General features: G+C 37.9%; 1 long non-coding RNA gene across 1 annotated transcript; it reads right to left on the bottom strand.

Annotated features, from left to right (window-relative positions):
* Positions 1–763: 763 nt before the first annotated feature.
* LOC149579593 (uncharacterized) lies at positions 764–24,984 on the bottom strand. Its single transcript, XR_016352432.1, has 2 exons — positions 24,751–24,984; positions 764–1,410 (listed from the first exon to the last, which is right to left on the bottom strand). It is a non-coding gene; the product is annotated as an uncharacterized LOC149579593 (long non-coding RNA).
* Positions 24,985–25,263: the final 279 nt, after the last annotated feature.

The following is a 25,263-nucleotide window of genomic DNA, read 5'->3' as shown; positions in this document are numbered from 1 at the left end:
ATGTGATACATGGGTTGGGCTGGATGTACTGTCTTCTTTGCTTGGACACTATTTTGGCAAACCAAACAAAAACAAGAAAATGAGGACTGTTTTGGAGGAAAAAATTATGCACACATCAGGTGTGAGAGGATTTGGGGAAAGATGAACATATTCAGGACAATGACAGGAATCGAGGGTACGACGCTGGGTTCCACAGACGATTATGAGAAACAAATTGCTTTACCCGCGAAAGAGCAGGACAAGTATGGCCAGAGCATTTCGGTCTCAATTCAATCAGCCATTGAGCTATCTCGGTGATGATTTGCTACCCCCCACCTGATTCGTTTGCTATAGCACTCTTTCTATCTTTTAAGAATTTTGAAACAGTGTTACCATCTATTGTATTATCTTATATGGGGTTGGGATAGAGGCATTCCAGTACCCTCAAAATGAACACTTTTTATTAAATCAGATTTCAAAAAATATCATAGCTGTAAAATTTATAATGCTAAAACATGATTTTTCTTGAGCACTAGTCAGATTCTTCCACATAAATTTGGAAGATAGTGGTGATATTTAGGTCACAACTTAACCACGTCTATTTTTTGGTAAGGCACTCCATTGTTGAATTGCAAGGAATTTTTCTCGACATTGGAGTGCATGTACGGAGGTATATATGGATATGATTAAGAAAATAAAATCAGCACAGACGAACATGCTAGCATAATTAAATGTGTATCAGAGAATTGCATGAATGTTTTCACAATGTACAAAATAAAGAAAATATGAAACCAGTGAAGCATAACATTAGGAAAAGCTCTACTGCTATGAACGATGCAACAGACAAGGGCACCTCTATATCACAGTAGCAGTTTTTAGCAGGCTGGGAGTTCGTGTCAGGAAAATCAATGTGAATAAACTAAATAATATCAATTGCAACAAGAAAAAAAACAAACTATCTGGCTGCAACCTGTTCACTCACTTATATCATCCCCGTTTTAATATTACAAAGGATATACAACAGAAAACAGGCTTCCAGGAAATGAGGGATGCAAAACAATGAGCGGTATTATTTGATTGAACAAACATTTGCCCAAAATCTCCTTTGTTGGCCCGCACTTAGCCAAATACCTGTAGTTTACACTGGTGGGCAGTATTTTAGTAGTATTTGCTCCTCCACCAAAGTAGCGTTTTCCAGCATTGTTATATCTTAATGAACGGGATCAAAAATTCCTGTGACTTTCAATCATGGACGACGCCATTGTAGAATTGAGAAGGAATTTATTAGATAAATTCACTGTAACTGGAAGCGCCGATTCCTACCTTTGAGAGATCTCCGGACAACTGCAAATGCCTTCGAAATCTGCACGATCTCCTCTACAAACTGCGACGACAAACAAAATCCAGTTGCATGCATCCTTGCTTTTAACACTGCATCGACCCAAAGGAACAGTTTTAATGCGACATTCAATAACAATAATGTCAATAAGGATACAAAAGATTTAACCGTGCCATTTGCGAGCTGCCCTCTCCAATACCACCCTAAACATGCTCAAGGCTCCTCCTCGCACGACACTGACAATAACTTGACAGCTGTTTTGATTTTGAAATGTACTCGCTTTTCCTTTTTATTTATTATTTAACAGAAACAATACTAATAAAACCACTGGGAAAATAAAGGGGATGAATAGGAAAATCAGAAAATTTGAATAAACTGAAAAATTAGAGATATCTAACTACTATGAACCATACAATATATTCTTTTTTGCCTATCATCGGAAAAGTATGAAAGGAAGATTAATGGTTTTAATTCATCTGAAAACAATAGTCTCTGCCTTTAAAAAGGCAGGGACTAATAAGGTCTCAGTAAGGGACATTACAAAAACTTTAACAAAAGATCTCAACATCGAGAGAGCTTATAAACCAAGTTGCAACATTGGGATGTCCTTGACCCATTGTTGTAGAAAGTGAAAAACGCACAAATATTGAGACGGGGATGGGGTGGATCAGTATTTTAACTTTTGATTCAGAAAGCAAATAGACATCAAATACAGAAGACAAGAACACACATAGTTGTCTCATGAAAACCCTTTTGGGTAAAAGCCATGGTACCACTAAATTACTAATCACTGCAAGAATGGGCTACAACCTAGAGCATCCAAGGCTCCAACCTTCTCATCAAATTACAGGCTTCAACCTAAACAGTCTGATGCAACTACCTCTAGGGCCCCCCACCCACAAGTAATAGTAATAAGCAACAACATTACAACCAGTTTAAATCTTGTTTTACCATGAAATGATAAAACACAGTAAACAGTAATGCAGATGCTGCAACACAAACACTCCCAGGCATAAATGAGTTCACACATGTAATAGATGAACATCACTGTATCTGCACATGAAATCTTCTTGTTTAAAGCCTTCAGAGCTTATCAGAGGTCTCCTGTCCAAAAACGTAGATAATCCAAACGCAGATCCCTTCTCAAACTGTTGCCAGTAGAGTGCAAGAATATCCTCTCAAAAACACCCTAGAAGATCTCTTTTCCTTAACACACACCATACCATTTCTCATAGAATGGAACGTATACTTTCAAAATCCTTATTGACTTAAGTCAATCTCTATGTATCTCTGTTTTAAAAAACACCTCCATCTCACCTGCAAGACCACATATGCCCCTGTTTTGAAGCTTGTTTTTCCACCCAGCCGAGTGACACTTCTTTTGTTATGCCATTACTTAACATCACTGTCAATTCCATTACTCAATTCTTAAAAATCACAGCACACACTCATGCGATGCCAGCATCAATAGTTGTGCCAAACCCTCCAAAAAGACAATGAACACCATACATTTGAATGATGTGTTCCACTTGTCAAAAGCCATAGGAGGATGTCGTCTTTGCAAACTGTTACACACCAACTATTCACACCAAAAAAATTGTTTTATCAGTTCACAGGAATAGAGATGGTTGCATGTCTTATTTGTCTCATTCGGACCTACTCATGATTCCCAAACATTTAGTACTCAAAATTCCTTTTATGTTATTTGCACATCAAGACGATCTTCAAATTTTTTACCAACTCCCATTTTTCAGTTTTAAACTTTTCTCCAAACTATACGATGGTCGCGCATGCCTTTCTTCATGTGTTCAATACTTAATTTTTTAATGATTCACCTCTGTCGATTTGAGTACATAACTCACCTCAGATATATTTCATTAGGTTCACTTTTCGAACATATGACACTAGCATAGTCTAGAATCCTTTTATTACAACACAGGGAGTGTTTAATGTCTGCCTGTCAATCTGTAATACGTTTCAGAGAAACACCCAAAGAAAAATAGCAAGATTACTAAGTGCCTACACAACATTTATTGTACTGAAACAATTCTTTTGTAGAGTAGAAACCATGTAGAGAGTAAGGGTAGGTTTGCAGGTTGAACAACAATCATAAGATACTGATAAAAAACACCTCTGATAAAATGTTATAAACACTTGCTACTTAAGGATCATTCTTAAGAAGAATATATTCTAGCAGCCACTAGCGACATGCTAGGTTGCAGAAGAATCACACTGAAATCCATAGAACTGTCATAATTGAATAGAACACTTAGTTGACATCTTTTGGATGCCATCAAAACACTTGGCAGGTTCTCAAGTCACCTGAACATGTCAGCATGTCTTATATAACATATAAGACGAATATAGTCTCACACGAATGGTGCATAAAAAAAAGGAGGAAGTTCATGTTTCAATCAGCGTTAATACCTTTGCGTAAGTTACTCAAGAAAGGAACTTGAAGCGGTTGTCACTAAAGGAACATCGTCATCAGTTATTTAAGTTGAACCATTCTTCATTCATGGGCCCTTGCTGAGCAAGGATATACCTTTGGATTTCTTGTGTCTGGGATATACATTTATTTCTGTTTCAGATTGGTGTTCAAATGTTTTTCTAGCTGTTTCAAAATGATATTCGAAGATTTCTGAATCTCAATGATTTTCTATTATATATATTGTCAGAATTTGATTCTTCTAGTCATCACTCAGGACATAGTATTTTGTATGTTTGTATTACTGTTTATTCTCATATAACAGCATTTTATTGATGCTATCTATCGAGATTCCTTTAGGCTTCTTTCTTATCTAAAGGGATTCTTATATCATGTTGTGAATATATGAAGCCGAGGGACAGCATCACTGGCAGATACGCACATGGAGACACAACCACAGCCAGTGGTTCAGCCAGAGGAGGAGGGGAGGGAAGAACTGACCCCCGTACCACAGAAGCACGGATTACCCCAGTCAGCAGTACTGAGTATGCCTCAGTCACATCTAGTAGTAGAGTTGATAGCTACAAAGGTAGGAGATAGTCAAAGAAGGGCATAGGAGCAAGTCCAACTAGAGGTGATTGGGACGGATGTAGTAGTCATGATAGCTAACACACTATTGGATGATGCAGTAGGTGGGGGTACTGATTTGAGCATGCCGATGTGAGAAATATAAATTAAATTTAACTCACAACTTAACCTTAAACCAAAAAAATTTTACTCGGCACTTAAAAGTTGCTTGGCACATGAAGGTGCCGAGTGCCAGTTTTACTCGGCACTTGATGGTGCCAAGTGGCAGGTTGCTCGGCACTTGATGGTGCCAAGTAACAAGCAACAGGTGCCGAGTGAACTCATCACAAAGAGGAGCTCGGCACTTGAAAGGTCGTCAGCAATAGATGCCGAGTATGCCAGGCTCCAAAAGGAAATGCTCGGCAACAATAGAGGCCGAGTGAGCTCAGCTCCAACTAAAGTTTATAACTTAGAAAATTCCAACATGAATGCATTCACCATTAAAACCAGAGAGCCAAAGCTTTAAGCTTTCAAACAAATTTCTCAAATGCAACATACAAGGAAAGATCAATAGATTCAAGTATGCTTGCTTGCTTTCTATTCAATCTTTCATTAAACTATTACAAAATCTGGGAGCATTCGGCTTCAACCAAAAAATCCTAAAATAACCCTAAACTGATAATAGTTCGAACTTCAATAAACTTTAGACCTGCAACTCTAATGGCTGCATACAATGGTGCCTGGAGCAATCACTGCTTCAACAGGACAAAAAACAAACAACAACAAACTCACAGAATGAACAGAGGAGACACGTGCAACTGCAGGCACAAACTTCCTTCCTCTTCATTCTCTGCTCAGCTCTGCAACTTCTCTCTGATCTGCTTGATCTGCAAAACTCTTCTACAATGAATGAATGTAGAAACATTCCTTTTGTCTTTTGACCTAAAATGTTTTTCCCTCTCATTTCCAAATTCGAAAATCTCACCTACCGTATTCATGTTTTCTATCTGTTCTGTTGGTCGTCAGGTGGTAGGTGGGCGTTTGGCTCAAAGGGCAAATTACAACGCTGCATTAAGTTTTTCAACACTCCCCCTTTGTCCCGAGCCAAACAAAACAAGGATCACAGCTGATCCACATCAACTACACCAAGACACTCTCTTAGGTGTACAAAAGTTCCAATGCCTAATGGCTTTGTGAAAATGTCTGCTAGCTGCTGCTCAGACTTACAAAAATTCATTTTGATATCCCCATTCTCAACCAACTCTCTGATGAAGTGATATCTGATCTCAATATGCTTGCTTCTCCCATGAAAGACTGGATTCTTGGACAATGCAATTGATGAGATGTTGTCACAATAAATTGTGGTTCCATCCTCTTGCCTTTCATTCAAATCTGTCAAGATCCTCCTTGGCCAAATTCCTTGACATGCTGCTGCATTTGCTGCTATGTATTTAGCCTCTGCTGTAGATTGAGCAACAATAGGTTTCTTCTTGGATGCCCATGAAATTGCACCCGATCCCATATGAAACATGTATCCGAAAGTGCTCTTCCTATCATCTAAACTTTCAGCCCAATCACTATCCGTGTAACCAACCAACTTGAAATCATCATTTGCAGTATACAAAATCTCAAATCCCTTGGTACCTTTCACATACCTTAGGATCCTTTTTCCTGCTTGCCAATGGGAATCCTTTGGTGTTTCCATAAATCTAGAAATTAGACTTACTGCATGCATTAGGTCTGGCCGAGTTGCTGTCAAATACATTAGACTTCCAACCATACTCTTGTATAGTGTTGGATCCACTCTCTTCCTAGAGTCTTCCTTGCTCAATTTCAGACCTACTGCTGTTGGTGTGGAGACTGCTTTACTATTCTGCATTTTAAATCTCTCCAAGATCTGCCCTACATATTTTTCTTGAGAGATGAAAATGCCATCATGCATTTGTTTTACTTCTATGCCTAGAAAGTATTTCAAGAGACCTAGGTCTGTCATTTCAAATTCACTTTTCATGACCTCTTTAAACTCTCCAATTAGAGCCTTATCATTTCCAGTAAAAATTAAGTCATCTACATACAAGACAACAATCAATACATTACCATCTGCTGCCTTGATGTAAAGAGTGGGCTCACCATTGCTTTTGCTAAAGCCATTGCTCATCAAATATGAGTCAATCCTACTGTACCATGCCCGTGGAGCTTGCTTGAGCCCATAAAGAGCTCTCTTCAATCTATATACTTTGTTCTCTTCACCTGCAACTTCATAACCAGGTGGCTGCTCCACATACACTTCTTCTTTCAATACACCATTAAGAAAGGCAGACTTCACATCCATTTGAAATACCTTCCACTTGTGTTGAGCTGCAATTGCTATGACAGCACGCACAGTTTCCATTCTTGCAACCGGGGCATAGGTCTAATCATAATCTCTTCCATATTGTTGTTTGTAGCCCTTGACTACCAACCTTGCCTTATGCCTATCAATCTTGCCTTCAGCATTGCATTTGGTCTTATAGACCCATTTTACTCCAATCACTTGTTTCTTTGAAAGCAATTCAGTTAGCTCCCATGTCTCATTTCTTTCTATAACATCTATCTCCTCATCCATGGCCTTACACCATTTCTTCTCCTTAATAGCTTCTTCAAAATATATTGGATCACTATGAAAAAATAATGCAAAATTAACACTCATCATAATCTTCATACCTTTCATCTTGGTATATCTCCCTAAGACTCTTGGTCTTTTTTGGTAACAGGGAAGAGAGAGTGGGATTAGTATCTTCACTACTACTGCATTGCTGAGTAGCTCGGTCTTCACTGGTACTCAGCATTGACACTCAGTCATGCTTAGAGGAGCTTGGCAATGACTGAACCTGCTTGCCTTTTCTTCTATTTGCTTCTTCTTCTTGCTGTTCATCGGCATCCTCTTCACTCGTAATTGGCACTTTACTAGAAGTGTTGGGTGACTCATCAATTGAACCATACCAAGAATGATTTTCAAGAAATTCCACATCTCTTGAAAGCATCATTTTGTTGTTCAATGGGTCATACAATCTGTATGCCTTTGATTCTGGGCTGTACCCTATGAAAATGCATTTCACACCTTTGTCATCAAATTTCTGCCTTTGCTCTTTAGGCATATGTGCATATGCAACACATCCAAATACCCTTAAGTGTTCAACTGTCCATCTTCTTCGTGACCATGCTTCCATTGGAATTCTGTCACGAACTGCCTTTGTAGGACACCTATTAATTAGGTAAACTGCTGTCGCCACAGCCTCTCCCCAAAATTCAGTTGGGAGACCTTTCTCTTTCACCATGCTCCTTGCCATTTCAACAATGGTCTTGTTCTTTCTTTCAGCCACTCCATTCTGCTGTGGTGTATAGCTGGCTGTGAGCTCTTTCTTTATGCCATGTTTCCTGCAAAAGTTTACAAAAGAATTGGAGGTATACTCCCCTCCTCTATCTGATCTTAGGACCTTGATATAGTGTCCACATTCTCTTTCAGCCTGGACTTTAAATTCTACAAATTTATCAAATGCTTCAGATTTATTCTTTAAGAAATACACCCATGTCCTACGACTGAAATCATCAATGAATGTCATGAAATAAGTACTCCCCCCAATGGAAGTAACTTGCATAGGACTGACTAGGTCAGTATGCACTAACTCTAATGGATATCTAGCCCTCCTAGAATTTTCAAAATTAAAAGGAAGCCTATGTTGCTTACCCAAAATACAAACCTCACACTTGTCACATGAATTTCCTATACGTGGCAAATCTTCTACCATTCTTTTATTTGACAATAAATTTAAACCAGCATAGCCAAAATGACCATACCTGAGGTGCCATAGCCGTGAGGGGTCTTCAATCACACTCCTTAGAGCTGATTGTGTGGGAGGTGCAACACAAACTTGAGATGAGAAACATGTCTCAATCCTCAAGGGAAACATTCTGTTCTTTGTCATTTGAACTGTTGCAAGTAAATTCTTGCTCCCATCCTTTTCATGAATGACACACGAGTCATTCTCCATCAGCACTTTGTATCCATTTTGAATGAGCTGACCAATGCTCATCAAATTGTGCTTCATACTAGGGGCGAAATACACATTTTGTATTTCCCTTTTCTCACCTTTCTTAGTACGGACCATAATAGATCCTTTGCCCACAACTGGTAAGGTTCCATTGTTACCCATCTTAATTTCAGATTTGGAACTCTTGTCAATGAATGAAAACAAAGTTTCATTGCCACTCATGTGGTTGCTACATCCACTGTCGAGGTACCAACCCTTAGGGCTTCCTTCTTCACCAACATTACACATGATGAAGGCAGCAGCATTGGGTCCACTTCCCATGTTCACATCAGCCACATTTGCTTGTCCTGACTGATCATTCTGCTTCTTCCAACATTCATTTGCATAATGTCCATATTTATGACAGTAGTAGCATTCTACATCACTCTTATTTGAGTTGTAGTTTTTCTTACCTCCTCTTGAAGTATTTTGTGACCTACTCTTCCTGAGCTTTCTGCTACAGAATTTCTTTGTCCTCCATTTCCTCGGCCTCTACCTCTGGAGTTCCTGCCTGAGCCATTTCTTTCTCTTCCCCTTCCTCTTGGATTTGTCTGAGCCTTGAATGCTTGCTCTTGGGAAGTAGAAGATGTAGATCTATTGATCCTATGCTCATGGGTTTGAAAAGAACCCTCAACTCATCCATTGTCAAAACAGTGAAGTCTTTTGCCTCTTCTATGGTCATGATCAAATGGTCATATATTTATGAGGTAAACTCCTCAATATCTTTTCCACTATCCTCTGCTCTTGATACTCTTCTCCATTTGACTTTAGTTGGTTAATCACATTAGAGGTTCTTGAACTGAAGTCAGCAATTGATTCATTTTCCTTCATCTAAAGGTTCTCAAATTCCCTCTTTATGTTCTGTAGCTTTACAGTACAAACTTTATCAGTTCCCTTGAAGTTTGTCTCAAAGATATCCCATGCTTCCTTTGCATAATTTGCTGCTGCAATCTTTGGGAATACTGTCTCTGTCATTGTTGTTTCAATAAGGCTTAATGCCTTAGCATCCTTCCTCCTTGACTCTTTCAAATGAGTCTTTTGTGCATTTGTGAGAGCAGCATACTGAGTTGGGTATGTTACATCATTGAATCCATTGACTACAAACCCCCACAAATCATTTGCAAGCATTATGGTCTTCATCTTCTTTGCAAATGTATCATAATTTTGTCCATTAAATGATGTGGCTGCTGCTGTATATGAGCAATGTTAGTATGCTAATAGAAACCAAATTTAAATAAAGCTTCTACACACTAAACAAAATTCATAAACTTCAAAATAGACTAAGATGAGCTCTCAATTGAAAATATGAGCCATTAATGAGCTCTCTCAATGAGAAGCTCTCTTGTTGAGTAGCTTTGTCTAAATAGATAGGATGTATGCTCAAGCTTTATGCTTCAAAAAAAGCTTCAAATAAAGTTGGAATTTGGGTGTGAGTGTATGGTTTTGATGTAAAATGGTTTCTTAAAATGGCATTATGACTTTACTTTATGGATTGTGATGTTTTGCAAAAAGGAAGGACCCAATTTATAGGCAAGAGGCTTGAGGGATTGAGGGCTAAGATGCAAGGATGGGAAAAAGCTCATGGAGGGCTCAGATTGCATGAGAGGAGAGCACATGGATTGTGCTTTCTTACAGTCAATCAGGGAGTGACACATTTCACAGGGTGAGAAGATGGAGAAAAGGGGAAGGATGAGTCAACAAAGGAGGCTCAAGGGATAAAATCTTCATAAAGACTCTCATAATGGCTTGTAACAGCAATAAAAGGGCTTGGAAGAGTCATTTATGGCCTAATGGGCTTCATAAAGTTTTATGGTTGAGATATTTTGAGGGAGATGAGAGCAATTTCGACTTGGGCTTGATTAAGAAAGATTAGGAGGGTTTTAAGCTTGCTTAAGATTGTGCAAATGATTAGAAGATGGATTAGGATGGTTTAGAATTAGCTTAGGGATAGGCAAGTGGATGGCATTTAATGAGAGTGGGTGAAGAAGGAGATATTTGTTAACTTTGGCTTGGGTTAGTAAGTCTTAACCCATGTTTAGAGAATGTGACAAGGTTAGGAGGGGATTAGGATTAGGTTTAAAGACATCTTCTAGAAGAGTCTAGACTTTGGATGAGGATAAAGACTTTCTAAAATAATCTAGAATTTCCTACGATGAGGATGAAGACTTTCTAGAAGAGTTTAGAACTTCTTAGGATGAGGATAAATTAAATTTTTAAGAAATAAATAAAATTTTATTTATTTCAAGGGTTTGGATTGAGGAGATATTTATTAAAACTTTTTTAATAAACATGAGAATTAATATTTAATCTTAATTAAATATTTTGAGTTGGGATTAGGGGTAGGAAATAATGGGATTAGCTTTTAATCAAAATTAAAGAAAGATTAGAAGATTTTGGAAGAAGTTAGTGGTCTTAAGGAAATTGGCCAAGTTTTGGGCAAAAAATAAAAAATTTATTTATTTTAGATTTTTTGGTCAATTTACTAATTAAATAATTAATAAATAAGGAAATAATGTTTAAATAAGATTTAAACATTTTTTAGAGGGATTCTTTAATTAAATATTTTTAATTAAGATAAAGGGATTTAATGGCATAAAAATAAATTAATTAATTAAATAAATAATTAATTAATAAATGATGATGTCATCAAAAATTTTTCAGAAAATAAAAATACTTTATTTTTTAAAGATTTTTAGGTGTCTACATTTTGCCCCTCTTTGATGTGATGCCGCAAGTGGCATGGCATCAAAGATAAGAAAATAAGATGCCGAAGGCTAGAGCAGAAGAGAAGAGAATGGACTGTGAGATGCCCCCTCAAGAAGGCGGTGGGGAGAGAAAGCGAGGCTTGATGGCTTCTTGAAAAGTACAAGAATTTTGGATGAGCAAAGAAACTCAGATTGGCAAAGAGAAGGGGCTGAATTAGCTCAAACTCTCACTATGGGAGAATGATAAAGGAGAATCAGATGCACAAGAGGAAGCAAGCTTAAGACTTTAGGGAAGGTGGAGGATGGAGCGGAGCGCTATAAAAAGGAATCCAGGATAAGGAGATGGATGAGGGGATTATAAAGCTGATGCAATAAGATTTCAAAGAGTCAGATTGGCGGAAGATGGGTTTCGAAGATCCCTAGGACTAGGATTGCGGATCTCGAAAAATGAGGCTTGGTAGATTGATTTGGATTGGTGGATCCCTAAGACTAGGATTGTGGATCCCTAATGCTAAAGTGAGGAGTGATTCAAAGAGATATTGATGCATAAGCTGGGGTAGGAGAGACGGATGTTGGATATGGATGGGGGATAATGGAGATGAAGCAAAATCATTGAAGCTTTTTGAGCGGGGGGATACTTCAAAGAGAAGTACCACCATGTAGTTGAGCACTAGATTTGCTATAGGACTATTGGTTAATTGCCAAAGTTACCAAGAACATCAAGGCCTTTTCACCAACTGTCCAGAGGACTGACGAACTGACTCAAAACAAACACGCAAGGATTGCCCTAGTATCACACATGAATCCCAGAGGAAGCAGTGTGGAAACGACACTGGGTAACCCACAAGCAGAAAAGAAAACAAGCAAAAGACATGATCAAGACCTTACGCTCTGATTGCCCCATTCGCAGTATACCATGATATGGAAGATCATGGCAACCTTGAGGAGAGAATAAGGAGATTGCTTGGAAAAGATATTTCAAAACCCAACAGGGAAGAGTCCAAATCAAAAAGAAAGCGAAAATCCAAAAGAGAACCGTTTGCCAACGAGATGGGTAGGACGAGGTACTAATGGACCAAGATCAGACATGAGAAAAGCTATATCCTACAAGGATCTATCGGAGAGCACCTAAGCTGGTGGATCTGAATGAGTGATGCGTCTGGCAAGCTGAACTAAGAAAGATAACACTTTGGTGACAGGAAATCTAGCTAAAGGATGCATTGGAATAGCTAACCAAGATGTGCGATGGGTGCAAGATGTTGATCAAGGACGAACTGACACGAACGCTGGATAGATACAATGGTACTAAGCTAAAGAGGATGTACAAGCTGACGAACCAAGATATTTACAAGCGGGCTAATCAAGATATGGTACAAGCTAACGGATCAATGATAAGTATGATACAGATGGATAAAAAGCTCAAGATGAGAGGATAGCGGGATGGCTCAAGTTAGTGCAAGAGGCAGAAGCTAAGGATGAGGTGATAAACAAAGATATGGATTTGACAAGATGCATCCAATGATGATGATGGGGACAATGCTAAGGTTGGTGGTAGCTAAACGGATAGATGGCGCTAGAGTGAATGGCTAATGAGAGGATGACATTGGATTTGCATGAGGATAGCCTAGAGCAGGATACCAATGATAAGGAGGATGGACAAGACAAGATCTCCAAGGAATATAGTGCGTCCAATCAGAAGATAACATGCGAAAGGAGGTCTTATGATGGATGTAATAGAATTGAAGCTAGGATGGAAAAAGATGAAGGGGCTAGGGAGATGGATGATAGCTGGGATGGTTGGCTGAAGCTGCAGGAGATAAGTGGATGGTGTGAGATGGAAGATAGAGGGTGGAGGATAGGTGGATAGATTGGAAGATGGAGTTGGATGTCAAGAGATGACCAAAAGCATGAGAGTGATAGGCTAAGCTGAGGATGGCGGGATTACGCATGACGCTTGTTTGCCAAGTTTTCATCATGGTACTTGTCCAAGGCGCTTGAATTGCCAAGTTTTCACCAGTGGACGCTTTATTTTTCTTTATTTTTTTTTTACTTTTTGACTTTGGACTTAGCTGGAATGATTTTGGCTTTCTTCAACTATTTTGGCTTTTTTGGGATTTTTCACTGGCTGTTGGAATGTTCAATTTTGTTGCTAGCTGTTGGTACACCAGATGTGTGATTTATGCAATAGATTGGATTAGATGGAATTGATGGTAGGAGATGGAGGGATGAAAAGGTTGGAAAGGAGCATGAGATGGGGATGCTTGCAAGAGCAACATTGGCACATGTTGGGACGGGTGTGAAAAGAGCATATGGGGGATAGATGGTAGATGCGGGCGTGATGGAGGATTTGTGGAAGCGTGTTTGGGGATATAGGCACCCAAGATGGAGTTAGGAGATGGGGGACATGAGTCAGTGGATGTGGGATTAGCAATGGGGGATGCCATTATGCATTGGGTTTCAACTTTTTTCTTTGGGATCCACACGGTTTTGGATTTTCTTTTCATAGGCTTTTGCATTGTTTTGCATTCTTTGATTGGATTTTGCCTTTTTGGAGTATGTTTTTTAGAATAGACATATGATTGCCTAGGATGTGGATTTTTAGCTTTATGCATTTTGAAGTTGGCATTCACATTGTTTTGGTAAGCTTTGGGAAGATGGTTAGGAGAAGCTTTGTGAGATGGAGAGGATATGGAAGAGCATGTAGGGGGATGATGGATGATGTGCTCTGATACGTGCCTTTGTTGATCTTGTGTAGGAATGGATGGAATAGGATTTTTATGATGGCTGATAGGAGGATGGAGGATGGTAGATTTTGGAACATAGGGACCCAAAATGGATTTAGCGGATGAAGGGGGGATATGGTAGGTTGTTTTGGGTTGCAAAGATGGTGGAGGGGGGATGACATAAGATTTCTTGAAAGAGTGATGGGAGGCTGGGATGGTGGGCTTGGAGATAGGCTTGGTTTGGGGGTGTGGTGTACCAACACCTTTAGATGGTGAGCCTTTGGATACATATCCAAGACCATGAAATCTTAGATTTTTTTGTGCAATAATAGGCTTTCTGATTCCTTGCTCTTGTGGTCCTAAACCTTGACCTTGATAATGCCATCGATTGAGCATTTGAACGAGCTGAGGAAACTTTTTGCTTGTAGAAAATGGTAGAAGTTCTTTATTAGATGTACTACAATGGGGAGATACTGTTCTTAATTCTTTTGCAGAGAGGGGGCCACCATGAATGAATGTAAGTGAACCAAGAGGGTAGATTATAAATGGTGGAATAACTTGGATAGGTGGTAAGATGGAAGCATGGAGCGAAAGAGATGGTGGGATAGGATCTTGATTTAGCTGATGGGATGAAAAGATATCCTGCAGTAGAGGAGGTATGACTTGAGGTTTTGGAGATGGAGGGGATGGTGACTGCAATATGGATGGAAGACATGGTACGATGATATCTTCATTTATGCTTTGGGGGATGTCAACATGCTTTTGGGCATGATCTTGATAGGATTGGTTTGGAGTGGATGGTGCGATAGGAGGTGAAGGGATGGACTCTTCAAAGGCAACGGATGGATAGATGGGAGATTCAGTAGTGGAGATGGGTGAGTAGAAGATGGATGCATAAGGGTCATTATGGGAGATTTGGGAAATGTTTGGAGGTGATGTGGATAGGATTTGGAGGGTTTTGACAGATGGTGGGATTTTGATGCTTGCGGGAAGTGGAAGGATTTTAAGCAATTTGATGGATGGTATGGGGATCATAGTTATGGGAGATGGAGGTGATATTATAAATGGGGAAGCTTCATTACTGACTACTTCACATGGTTGGATTAGATGACATGGCTTATCGACTGCTGGAGGCGACTTTTCTTGTATTTCCTCTAGGAGATTCCTTGGAGACTCGTGTGTCGGAGGTGGAGGTGGATTGACAGGAATAGCTAGTGTGATGGGGGTGGAAGATTGGAAGCTTGGTTGATTGGGTGATGGAGGAGAAGCTGGGATATCAGATGGCATGACTAGATAGTTTGGAAGAATGCATCGATTTTGTGAGATGCTTGAGGGAATGTTTCTAAGGCTTTCAATATACCCGTCATAGTCAACAAGATTTTCATCATCATTGGAATAGGACGTGGCGGGAGCAAGGACAATACGATCGAACACATCATGATAGGTTTGGGATTTCATGTTTTGATGATGATTCGGATGGGGATGGGGTCTTGCATATAGATGAACACGGAAGCTCATGGTTGGATTTGGATTAAGCACAGATTTTGGATTGGCTGATGAAGGATTTCCTAGGGAGAGTCAAAGCTGTATGACAGACCTAAGGAGGATTGACTGGAGATTTTTGGCTTTCTTGTGGATGGAAGACTTCAAGGGCATGCTATCAAAAAGTGAGAGTTTTGCTTTCCTATGCGCTGGATTGGTGGAGATTGTGTCAACTTAAGGATAGACTAATGATCTTATGGGCATGACACGAGATTGACCACTTGTGGATCCCAACCTTTAGCTCAAGGTGATGAGGGATAACAAGTGACAAAGCTAGATTACCCTAGACAAAGCTCTGTCAAAGGGATAACCTTGGTGAGGCTGGTGGATTGGTCAGATTGATTGGATAGCAAATTATAGCAGAATGACAACAACTCTCTAAAGGCTTGGGTGTGATTTTGGATTGGGTTGCTAGCTGGCTGGGGGGGATGATTTGGAGAGACTTTGGATTTGGGATTGTTCTAAAGCAAGGAACTAGATAGATTCGGTTGCAGCGGGGGAGCTTGGATGATTTTCTGATGAGGCAGTGACTACGCTAAGTATGCCTTGAGCTGGGAGATTTCTGCTTTTTTGAGATTTTGACCAAAGTTGGCAAACATTCATTCAAAAGCTATGAACAAACAAGCAGACAAAATTTTGGAGCAAGCATGTCAAACACACCAACATCCTAGGAAGCTTTCTACAAGGATGAAATTTTTTATAGCTAGGGAGTCCTCGATATACGCAAGGTACGTGAGGCCCAAATCTGTAGATGAAACCAAAAAGATGTCACACAGTTGAGAGGAGCGGTAACCCACTTCTCCTCTTTCACTTCTCAAGGGTATAAAGTTCCTTGAGGCTTAGCCCAAGTGACAAAATCTTGATTCCAAGAGAGGTGTCTTTGGATTCACCTCCCGATTTTTATACTCTGCCGGAACGCTGGAGTTGAGGTCGTCCCAAGGGGTGATGAAATCCCCAAGCAGGCCTCCTAAAAAGTGTAAAACAAGACCACATACATGATCTTGGGCTTTAAAAGACACGCGTTTATTCCAATTGATGATTTAGATTTTGTAAGCTATGATTGAAGACACTTGTGATTATGGCATACAATGTTCATTCTAGTTTGACAGCATCGTCAGCATAATGAAAGTCGAGAGATCGTCAACATAAGAAATGCGAGCGTCATTGAAAATGCGTCCAAACCATGCAATGTTCATTGATTGTTAGGCATTCAAGATTGAGTGTGAGTTTGTTTTAAGCCCAAAACAAAGATGTGTGAAACTCGATTGCCAAGCGCACGCCCGGAGGCCCTCCGCGTCAAGATTTGTCCAATTTTTATGCCCAAATGAAGTGTGAGCGAGATTAATGCGCATTCAAAAAAAATTCTAACTTAGAAAAACCACTAAAGACCCAAGTGAGTGGAGTTTGATCTTTGTGGAGCACTTAACACCCTCTTAGGTAGACCCATCCCCATAGATGGTGCTGAGATTGCAACCAATGGTTAAATTGATGGGTGATTAAAGAGGGTGAGTCCAACTACAAACTTACTCAAAGCGTCTTTATTAGTTTTTATAACTTAGAAGATTTCAAAAATGTGGATTTTTTTTATGCCCCAAAAGATGATTATTTGATCTATGGCGTTCAAGATTGGATTTGTTGTTTTAATCATGCATTCAAGGAAAATTTGATTTTAATCCATGGCACTCAAGAGTGATTTTAGCAACATGCTTTCAAAGACAAGTGATTAAACATTCAAGTTTTTTCCTTCGAGCATTCAAGATTGAGATTTTGTGTGTTATTTTAAGAACTTTGAAGAGCTTTGTTTTAACCTTAGATCATTCAAGATTGTTTTGGACTCAAAAGTGAAAATGACTCTTTGGACTTTGGTTTTCATTCAAGATTTTGTGTTCTAGTTTTGCATATTTTAAGCCCAAAAATGATATTCATAGATTGTTTTGATGCATGAAAAATCTAAGAAACATTCAAGATTTTGCAACAAAACATTTGTTTGGAACAAATAACAAAGCTTTTAGGACAATTTTTGACAACCATTTAGGACTCTTAATTTTCATGAGATTTTTAAAAAAACTTTAAAATATTTGCAAATGAGGTTCATTTTATCCTTGATTGATGCTTTGAGTTTGATTTAGATTTTAGTGTGCACTTAGTGTTGATTTTGAACCTTTTGAAATGGAAACTTGAAGCTCTTTTTAAATTCTCAAAAATGAAGTGTTCCTAACTTTGCATGAATGCATCTAAAACCTTGATGTTGCAAGGATGCAAATGATTGGATTGGTTTAGTTTCACTTGTTAAAAGATTTTTTCTTTTTTGCAAATTTTTTATTTTTTAATGGATTTAAGTATGATCTGAGGGTTCGTTTTAAGCACGAAAAAGAAGTGTGTATGATTTTGCTTCCTTAAAAAAAATGGCCAAGATCTCCCACAAGAAGAAGAAGAAGTAAATGGAATAAGAAGAATATAGACAAGAAAAGGAAGAAGAATTCCAAATGCTTTGTCCACCTATACGCTTGAAAAATCTGCAAACCCTATGAGATAGATTATGAGTTCCTTTGTCTTTTTCATGCTCATGTGGACCTACAAAACCAATTTATACAATCCTACCAATCACAAAAACAAGCAAAATTAGCCAAAATTAGCAAATGACATACAAAACTTGACTAAAAAAGCTAATGAAGATGACCCATGCGGGGTCCCACCGTGCGTGCCAAAATGTATATGAGCAATGTTAGTATGCTAATAGAAACCAAATTTAAATAAAGCTTCTACAAACTAAACAAAATTCATAAACTTCAAAATAGACTAAGATGAGCTCTCAATTGAGAATATGAGCCACTAATGGGCTCTCTCAATGAGAAGCTCTCCTGTTGAGTAGCTTTGTCTAAATAGATAGGATGTATGCTCAAGCTTTATGCTTCAAAAAAGGCTTCAAATGGAGTTGGAATTTGGGTGTGAGTGTATGGTTTTGATGTAAAATGGCTTCTTAAAATGGCATTTTGACTTTACTTCATGGATTGTGATGTTTTGCAAAGGGGAAGGACCCAATTTATAGGCAAGAGGCTTGAGGGATTGAGGGCTAAGATGCAAGGATGGGAAAAAGCTCATGGAGAGCTCAGATTGCATGAGAGGAGAGCACATGGATTGTGCTTCCTTACAGTCAATCAGGGAGTGACACATGTCACAAGGTGAGAGGATGGAGGAAAGGGGAAGGATGAGTCAACAAAGGAGGCTCAAGGGATAAAATCTTCATAAAGACCCTCATAATGGCTTGTAAGAGCAATAAAAGGGCTTGGAAGAGTTATTTATGGCCTAGTGGGCTTCATAAAGTTTTATGGTTGAGATATTTTGAGGGAGATGAGAGCAATTTTGACTTGGGCTTGATTAGGAGGGTTTTAAGCTTGCTTAGGATTGTGCAAATGATTAAAGGATGGATTAGAATGGTTTAGGATTAGCTTAGGGATAGGCAAGTGGATGGCATTTAATGAGGGTGGGTGAAGGAGGAGATATTTTTTAACTTTGTCTTGGGTTAGTAAGTCTTAACCCATGTTTAGAGAATGTGACAAGGTTAGGAGGGGATTAGGATTAGGTTTAAAGACATCTTCTAGAAGAGTCTAGACTTTGGATGAGGATAAAGACTTTTTAAAATAGTCTAGAATTTCCTAGGATGAGGATGAAGACTTTCTAGAAGAGTCTAGAACTTCTTAGGATGAGGATAAATTAGATTTTTAGGAAATAAATAAAGTTTTATTTATTTCAAGGGTTTGGGTTGAGGAGATATTTATTAAAACTTTTTTTAATAAACATGAGGATTAATATTTAATCTTAATTAAATATTTTGAGTTGGGATTAGGGGTAGGAAATGATGGGATTAGCCTTTAATCAAAATTAAAGAAGGATTAGAAAATTTTGGAAGAGGTTAGTGGTCTTAAGGAAATTGGCCAAGTTTTGGGCAAAAAATAAATTTTTTATTTATTTTGGATTTTTTGGTCAATTTATTAATTAAATAATTAATAAATAAATAAATAATGTTTAAATAAGATTTAAACATTTTTGAGAGAGATTCCTTAATTAAATATTTTTAATTAAGATAAAGGGATTTAATGGCATAAAAATAAATTAAATAATTAAATAATTAATTAATTAATAATTGATGATGTCATCAAAAAAATTTCAGAAAATAAAAATACTTTATTTTCTAAAGGTTTTTAGGTGTCTACAGCTGCCATATCTTTCCTGCATCTCCTGCCATGATAAATATCCCAAGAAAACAAATGCCCTAACTCACTGTGGATGTGGGGCCTCAAAGCTCTGATACCATGTGAGAAATATAAATTAAATTTAACTCACAACTTAACCTTAAACCAAAAAAATTTTACTCGGCACTTAAAAGTTGCTCGGCACATGAAGTTGCCGAGTGCCAGTTTTACTCGACACTTGATGGTGTCGAGTGGCAAGTTGCTCGGCACTTGATGGTGCCGAGTGACAGGCAACAGGTGTCGAGTGAACTCGGCACAAAGAGGAGCTCGGCACTTGAAAGGTAGGTAGCAATAGATGTCGAGTATGCCCGGCTCCAAAAGGAAATGCTCGGCAACAATAGATGCCAAGTGAGCTCGGCTCCAACTAAAGTTTATAACTCAGAAAATTCCAACATGAATGCATTCACCATTAAAACCAGAGAGCCAAAGCTTTAAGCTTTCAAACAAATTTCTCAAATGCAACATACAAGGGAAGATCAATAGATTCAAGTATGCTTGCTTGCTTTCTATTCAATCTTTCATTAAACTATTATAAAATCTGGGAGCATTCGGCTTCAACCAAAAAATCCTAAAATAACCCTAAACTGATAATACTTCAAACTTCAATAAACTTTAGACCTGCAACTCTAATGGCTGCATACAATGGTGCCTGGAGCAATCACTGCTTCAACAAGACAAAAAACAAACAACAACAAACTCACAGAATGAACAGAGGAGACACGTGCAACTGCAGGCACAAACTTCCTTCCTCTTCGTTCTCTGCTTAGCTCTACAACTTCTCTCTAATCTGCTTGATCTGCAAAACTCTTCTACAATGAATGAATGTAGAAACATTCCTTTTGTCTTCTGACCTAAAACGTTTTTCCCTCTCATTTCCAAATTCAAAAATCTCACCTACCATATTCATGTTTTCTATCTGTTCTACCGGTCGTCAAGTGGTAGGTGGGCGTTTGGCTCAAGGGGCAAACTTCAACGTTGCATTAAGTTTTCCAACAGCCGAAAGCAAAGCACTAGGCACCAGCAACCGCACAGATCAGCTCACCGAGTCGTGCGAGTGAGTATTTGAGACGACGACTACTTCCCCCTATTGCTAGAGGCCCTTCTATCCAATCTCCCATGAGAGAGGATTACAATTCATGATTCACAAAAACTCGGCTTGGTCGAATTGACTCGCAAAATCGGTGACTACGGTGATTTTCATAACTATGCATCAAACAATACCTCATCCTGATATGGTTTGATGTTGAAATTAACCCAACACTATTCTTTCACTAACACCATACGATCATTTTGATGCCAACTCATTCCATAAGGAAAGGGATGTTTAATTCTTCTCAGCCCAAGTTTTTGTACCATCTCTTCAAAAACACGGTTATTAATACTACCACCAACCACAATAGCCTTACAACATTTACCTGTTGATTTACAAATATCTAGAACAACTTTCTCCTTTCATAGGTTCTAGTTCCTTGCTGCTCAAACAACTCTTTGGAATATCACAGATTCTCCCATTTCAGGTGCAATTTCTTTCTCAACCAGTTCGTATTCATTTTCTTGCTCCTCATGTGCCACAAGGTCTTATTTTCTTTTGCTAGACCAACCAAACATTGGGAAGCTCTATGCACAACATTAGCACATTTGAAACAAGTACGTTTGAACTCCATGTTGCCTCTGCCCCTTCCATGAATCTTCTAATCAAGTTCCTCTTCAATCACAAGTTTATCAGTAAAGGGTAACTTGCCTTCTCTTCAACTTATTTTCTACGTCGAGCGTATTGATAAGAGTTCAGAGAATTATTTGTAAGGAAATTTGGGAAAAGCTTCGAATGGGATTTTGCAATTGTATCAGAACATCGAACCTTCTATCCTATTTGGTAGATTCAATATTTTGCATTTGTGAATAAATTGGCAAAGATTAGATCTTTCAAAAAACAAGTTATTGTAGATAAAGTAGGTGATGAAGCGCAATGATTATCTGGCTGTGCATCTTATAGTAGTTATGGTCATCCTTTTTAATGAACTACTATGCCATGATTGAAAAAAAATTGATTTTCTGTTTGGGTCGACATGGGTATGGCCATGAAAAATATTGAGGAAGCAAACCTTTGGGCATGGTCTGCATTTCAACTAAGGTTGTTTTCTTGTCGGGAAGTTTTGGGCAGGGTCATTTGGACTTTGATCAAATATTAGCATAACTTTTCCATGAGGCATATTGAAATAATTTTGGTGATTGCAGTAATTATGAAACTTAAGAAAATGCATTTGATATCACTAGCTAAAGTTTTTAAGTGTTTTATGCGAGAAAATCACACTATACTGAGGCTCATTATTATTATTGCCGTGTTGACTAAATATTTTGTTTGGTAGATGATGTTTTAAAAATTATTGAAGTTGTGGTCTTTGTAGGTATTAAAACGGGTCTCAAAGATTTTGCCAAAGTCAAAGACATTAGCTTGTATACGCTGCGGATGACAGAATATTATTAACTTTGCAAGAAAACAATATGCACGGGTCAATTGCTTAATATATTATTTGTGATCATAAATATCTGGGTTCTAAAGTGAAGACTATGGTATGAGATAAATATTTCCAATATTTAGCAAATAGATATTTGTTTGGGGAATTATCGAGGACAAAATAATTGCATAGAAAAATTGCCAACAGAAAAATATTTAAATCAAAATATATATGATTAGCCAAGTTTATTAGTCCCTGCTATCTATAGGCAGAGAACTAATGTTCCCAGTTGCTTCACTCAATTAATTTTTAGAGTAAATTTTTTTGAACTTGTAAAGTTTTAAAATAGAGTTATTTTTAAATTAATTTTTAATCAATAATTCCTATTTTTTGATTGGCTGGTCCTATTTTTTCTAGGAATATTATAGTTTTTTAAATTAAAAACTATCAAAAAATATATCAATAATTTCCAATATATTCTAGGAAATCTTGAAACTGGTCATAGCAACAAAGAAAGTGAATGAAATTGCACATGTTGTGGCTATGGAGACTAGAAAGTTCTTTAGGGAGAGCATGTTGGTATATGGCAAAACCCTCAGTGGGTCCGATATCAAGGGTTAGATGCTCAAAAGGTCATTTAACCAAAATATAGCTCTTTCATTCTAAATATTCTGGAATCTTCCTAGCCATGAGAGAGCGGGTGCTTCTCCTTGTTTGGAGTGGAATTAAAGATTTTGATAGTGGTGGTGATTATTGTGTGTTTTGTGAGTGTCTCCCATCAACTTTGGTTTGGGTTTTGAGTTTAGTGTGCACTTTTCTCAGTTTGACGGAAGCATTCTTCTGTGGATGAACTTTTTTTTAATGGGCCTATGAAGCTCAAAGGGCATCCAGACAAACCCTAGGCTTTGAGGTTTCTTATTGATCTGGACGATCAAGGAGAAGATTTGGAGGAGAAGACCAATAGATGTCCTAATAGAGGGTAACAGTGAGGATGTTGTTGTCGTTGCTTTGGCTAAGAAGAGGAAATCTAGGTCGAAGAAACCTGCTCTCTCTCCAACCCAACCTTCTTTAATAAAAAATTATGGTGAACTTTGATAGTACTTGGAAAAAGAAGAAGTTATTAGTTTGAGAGAAAGAGAATGAATTGGAAAATTTAGACAGCCTAATTAACATGGAAGTAGTTGACAACTAGCTGAAACTATATTATCATGCAACTGGTGCTGAAAGTAAAGTGTGTTCAGCGTAAGTTCTTGTTACCTTTGTGTCTCCCACTTTCAAGCACTCTATTTCTTAAATACAGTAATAGAAACAATTTAGTTCTTAAAGATAAAAATAAATTATAATCATATCTAAAAGCCTATTTGTATCCTTTCCTTTCATTTTACATTTTTAAAAATTACAGATGACATTGGCATAGTAGAATTGATTCTTTGCTAATCAGAGTGTCGATTAAAGATAATGCACCATTTTTTTAACATCTTTCCTGCACCATTCTTTGCCCATCACTAGTAAATCGTGTATTCTAAGGCTTGTTCCAGACACTAAAATGTTGCTTTAAGTTATTAAAGCATTTAAAGGGGCATTAATCCCAAGATATTTTGACTAAATCGTTGATCAATGGTGAATAAGCATTGTCAGTTCTATGAGTTCGTCACTGATTAGGACCTGGCTCGGGTTTCTCAAAGCAATGCCTTACACAATGATTTCAAGTTAGGCTTAACTAAATATATCTTTCAAGAAATTGAGCATTGGTAGCTTTTTACAAATTTGGAATTTAACTGGATTCCATCCATTATTTCAAAACAGATCAAATAAAGGTAATCACTATAGAAAAATGGAAAGTTAGACAACTTCCAATTTAGCTCCCACATCCTCAAAATGTTTCTTGCAGATTGCTTTTTCCTTCCTTTTCTAATTTCCCCAATCTTCCCTAGTATTTTTATAATAGTTGCTAGTTTTTTTACCTCCATACCATCCTGCTGGCCGGAATGGACAGAGCAGCTGGCTTGTGATGATTGGGACGACATGCTTGTTTATGCTCATGACAATGCTTGAAGAAAGCTAAAAAATTTATTAAAAATTTGGATATGGATGAGTGAAAGATGGTTCTCATATACTCGTGCATCCACAAAGGGGGTAGCTTTAGTGAGTTCAAAAATGTCAATTTATGTAGAAAATTAGGTTCACCTTGTAAAGGTTGGTGGGTGTGTCTTTGAATGGTACCCAAGGCTTTGGCAAGGCTCGAATCCTACAAAGGATCTCCACCCCAGCCGTACCGACATCCAACTGTCCTCTTTTCTATGTTTCCATAAGCAATATGTTGAGTATATTCATCAACAGAAGATTGTGCCATAGCCTATAAGAAAAAACCCTTCTTCAGTTCGTTACACTTTTGCAGATTATTTGGTCATAAACTTGGAGTGGCCAAGCCATTGTTAACTGCAATTGCTGGGTTAAAAGCTGATGCCCAAGCAACAATGAGATTATAAGGTTCGTAAAACCTCAAAATTAAATTGTTAATCTATTGCCCTTGACTTCAAAATTACCAATCTGCTAAAGATGATTCTAACTGCAAAAATTGTACCATTCAAGAGTTTTTAGAAATTGTTTCACATCTAAAACCAAAATCTACAAGACAAACTGCAAATCGTTGTCCAAAGGCGAAGGAAAATACTGAAAAGAACATACCTCACATTAGCCCAACTACCTGCACGACTTACTTTCTCTAATACACTTCATCGCAGAAAATGTCTTGATGCCTAAAAATCGTAGCCACCAACAACATTCATTCCTGTTGTAAATGCATTTAACTCCTGCTTATCCTTTTGTTGTCCTCCTATTAAATGCATTTATTTCATCACTATCTACAGCTGTCAACCATTTGCCTTTTTTTCTTTTTAAATTTCATTTATAAAAATGCTTAACCCCGGGAAAATTAGTACTGTCCAATCACAAAATTTAAAATATTTGGAAAAAAATAATTTTAAAATAAATTGATCTCGAACCTTAAGGTCTTCAATTTTTCTAGTGCCCAAAATTAATGCGTACATGCAATTGGGAACATAAGTTCCTTGCCTTATAAATAAGTTGGGGACTAATAATTGGCAGACAAGTCATAAGAAAACATTGGGTATTTTCTATAGCCTTGCAAATAATAATGCAGAGCTTGAACGACTCTTACCTAGCAGATGGTTGCAGAAC

This window comes from Cupressus sempervirens, chromosome 1, assembly GCF_028749045.1.
Source record: "Cupressus sempervirens isolate cs-2001-9-10 chromosome 1, ASM2874904v1, whole genome shotgun sequence".
Taxonomy (NCBI): Eukaryota; Viridiplantae; Streptophyta; class Pinopsida; order Cupressales; family Cupressaceae; genus Cupressus; species Cupressus sempervirens.
Note: the sequence above shows the minus strand (reverse complement) of the source record. Positions and strands in the feature narration are given on the sequence as shown.